The sequence below is a fragment of the Ricinus communis genome, chromosome 9 (assembly GCF_019578655.1).
Source record: "Ricinus communis isolate WT05 ecotype wild-type chromosome 9, ASM1957865v1, whole genome shotgun sequence".
Taxonomy (NCBI): Eukaryota; Viridiplantae; Streptophyta; class Magnoliopsida; order Malpighiales; family Euphorbiaceae; genus Ricinus; species Ricinus communis.
The window spans coordinates 5,249,416-5,253,356 of NC_063264.1; the positions used below are offsets into that span (position 1 = coordinate 5,249,416).

Below are 3,941 nucleotides of genomic sequence, written 5' to 3' on the forward strand. Positions count from 1 at the left end.
TGGGGCAAATTCGTATATATATATATATATATATATATATATATATATATTTCAAGTGAAAATTAATTGTGAACTAATATCTTTTTAATAATAAAATTAATCGTTAATATAATTAAAATTCATAACGTAATTGTTTAAATTCAATTAAAAATAATATATCTGTAACTAGGATCAATTTCAAAAGGATATTTAATTTGCTGCTTTAAAGCGAAAGATATTCTTCTTCAATAGCTATCGATTTGATTTTTTATAGATTTTCCTACTTTGACTTGTGCGTTTCTATTTTCTAATTGCCTTTTTTATGGCAGAGGCATTTTGGATAGTATCGAATTTGAAAAATAGTTATCATTATAAATGAGATTTCTTTATTTTAAATCAGTCAACCGATGCTATTGCTGCCTTCCTGGTAAAATGCAATCAAATATGCTTCTCTCGTATATTATATTTTAATAATTTTGTTAAATTGGACAAATGATCTAATCTGGCATGAATTTTATCTACTTTTTCAGTTATATTTTATGCTTAAAATATATTCATTTTAAACTAATATAAAAAATCTAAAAGCATCTCTAATGTATTTTTTTTTATATTTTAAAGAGCTATTTAATAAAACAGAATTTCAATAATAAACTCTTTATTCACTAAATAAAATAAATCATTAATTTTACTGAATCACATTTCTTATCAATCTCCTTTTTAAGTCTATTATTTTTATTTTGAATATATGTATATGTTTAGTTTTTGTGCGCATGTATCAAAGGCTTTTCATTATTTTGCAATTGCAATAGAACCCTCAAGCCATGTGTGTGTGCTTGTAGCCGGAGCAGGGCTTTGAATTGAAGAATAGTGTGGGTGTCCTGTCCAAGAGCGATGACTCTTCTGTTTCACTGGTTTGTAAAATCCCACATTGTGTAGAGAGCCAGAAAAGAGATAAGCAGGCTGCTTATAAAAGAGAAAGTGAATCACGTTGTTAAGCATACCTTTCTCGGCCTTTTGGCTAAGATCAAGTGTAGTATCTGTTCTTATCAGTTTAATATCTGATACGTGAGCCATTGGTTCACATGATATTAAATTTATTTTTTGCAAGGGATGATCTGTTTCGGTAGCTTGCTACTATGATCATCAAGCGTCGCTTGTGTTTTGCACTACTGCACAGGCCTGGCGCGCCCTCCCAGTCCAGTTCCTTAAATTTTATATATATATATTATCTATTGCTTAATTTATTATATTTAAATTGTTTGTGTCATTGTAAATGATAGAGTTAGACTATTTATTTATTGTTATTAGGGTGTTTGTTATACAAGAGTAAGATAAATCTATCACCGTTTCTTAATGATTTTGTAATAATTGAGTTAATTAATTCTTAGCAATCGTGGACAACTTATGTGCAAATTTAGTTCTAAATCTCATTCTCAAATTTGCACTAAGCATTTTACTACCAACTCATGAAATTATGTGGTAAAACTGCGAAATGATAGCAACCTTTTTGTGAATAGGATGACCAAAAAGACATTCGAACATGTTTTGGACTGCCGTAATTCAAGAGTTATGGAAGCATATTTGGCCTCAAAATGCCATAATAAGTACTTAGAATGTTCCCACATTTTCAAAACACTACTCATTTTTCCTCCTTTTAAAATTACCAAAAACGTATCAACCCAGCTGGGGGCAGTAACGTGGCCTTGTAACTCAAGTGAGAGCTGTGAGGTGCTGGGACTTTGGGTCTAGCCAATGAGCCGTGTCCAAGTAGCTAACTGCTGGCTTTGCCCAATCCAAGTCGAGAAGTGGACCTTCAAGTTCGAGCCAAAGCTTGGATCGGTCTACACCTTACACAATATTTAATTTTGAATTATTATTTTTCAAATTACATCGATATTGTCTAATTTTAACCAGTAACTTAATTTGGTCAAAATCGTACTCAATTAGTCAAATGGTTGTTTAACAGAAATTCTAACAGAAATGGTTTTTAGTATAAAATAAAAAAATAAAAGAATATATCTTTTAAATAGTAGGAGTAATTAGTATAATATAAAAAAACAGAGAAAACAAATAGTAATTACTCCTATATAATATGTATACTATATATAAGTATTTTACATCTGTTTTAAAATTTATTTGATTATCGTTTGTAATATTTTTTTTAATTTGATATATATATGTTTTCATACAAAAAACCTTAACCTCATCATTTATTGAGATAGAACAAAAAGAAAAAAAGTTGAAGAATGATGATCAATTTAAAAATATGTACATATATATTCTATTTGTATCTTTCTTTTCCTGTTCTAAACTTGATATCACCTAATTCATAGAATAACGTATTCGAGTATCAATTACAACACTTATACAAACACATTTTTTAAATTTCTAATTGTGAATTTATAGTTACCTTTTACTACTAACATGTGATAAAATTGTGAAAAGAAGGACAAATTTTTTGAAAATAGGATGAACAAAGGGCATTTGAACAGGTTTAGGAACGCGATGGGTTTGTTTGATTTCAACTGTTATGAATCATATTTGGCCTCAAGATTTTCCATAATATAGTGCATGCAAAGCACATTGGGGGTTTTATTTTTCAAATGCATCCCACATTGCTAAAACACAACTCTCCTTTTCTCTTTTTAAGCTTACCGGAAACACACCCAATCAGCTGGGGTCGGTAACGTGGCCTTGTAACTCAAGTGAGGGCTTTAAGGTGATGGGATGTTGGCTCTAGCCAATGAGTCGGGTTCAATTGGCTAATTGCTGGCTTGCCCAGTCCAAGTCAAGAGTTGGGCCTTGTAGTCCTAGCGAAAGCTGGGATTATTCTGCCCCTAAAGTGGGAGGGTACTGCGTGAGGCTGGTTTCACAGAGCAGCGTTCACCTCCCGCTCTTGACAGTGGATGGATTACAGGCCGGTGCCGTTTGGTCTCAACATGGCTTCATTGGTTGATCTCAATTAGACTATCACCTTTTGTTTTTCCTTTTTTTTTTTTTTTTTTTTTTTTTAAATTTCACCAATTAGACTCTCACTTTTTTTCAAAAAAAGAATTCACTGAGGGCAAATGTATATAACAATAAAAGTGCAGATACAAAATGTGGATAAATACGGGCAATCGTAATTTTTTTTATATTTCACGACAATAAATAAAGGGCAAATGTATATACTAATGAAAATACGGATACAAAATGTGAATAAATATGGGCAATTGCAAACATAATAAAAGGGTAAAAGGGTAAAATATGAGTTTCTATCTGTTATACTTTCTCAAATTATGTGAAAAGTAACTTACTATAAATATTTTGTACTTCTTTTGACAAAAAATAAATATTTTATACTTAAACAACAAAATCAATACATATAATCTATTGCGTGACCTCAATTAGATAATTTCTAATTTTATTTTTTTTATAAATATTTGTAATGTAATTTATTTTTTGATATATTTTTGAAACTAAATTTTGAACCCTTTTCAAGTTTTGTGAAAAAAATTTATCAAATCGTAGTTGGAACTCTAAATTCTAAAATAAAATGACAGGACGATCAACCCTTTAATCTGGCGTTCGGAGCGAAAAAGCAAAGTTTTTGCAAACCACTATAGTGCCTTATATTTAAATAGTAAGAGATATACATATAACTTAAATATTACAATTATTTTCCTTGTATCATTAATTGATGTCAATTAAACTGTCACTGGTTTCTTTTTTATAATATTTGAAAAGTAATTCATTTATTTTTTATATACACCTATTTATAGTTATTTTATACTTCAAATAGTAAAAGATATTAATATAATTTAAATACTATAATTACTTTATGTTAGTTGACTCAACTAGACCATCACTTTTTTTCTTTCTATATTTGTTTGCGAATTAATTTATTTTTTAATAGACACCTATTATATATGTTTTATATTTAAATAATAAAAGATGTAATTTAAATACTATAGTCGCTCTAT

The 3,941-nt window shown here is 29.2% G+C and overlaps 1 non-coding gene across 1 annotated transcript; it reads left to right on the top strand.

The window, feature by feature from the left end:
* Positions 1-976: 976 nt before the first annotated feature.
* On the top strand, positions 977-1,172 carry LOC112534679. The gene has a single exon (XR_003078964.2). It is a non-coding gene; the product is annotated as a U2 spliceosomal RNA (small nuclear RNA).
* Positions 1,173-3,941: the final 2,769 nt, after the last annotated feature.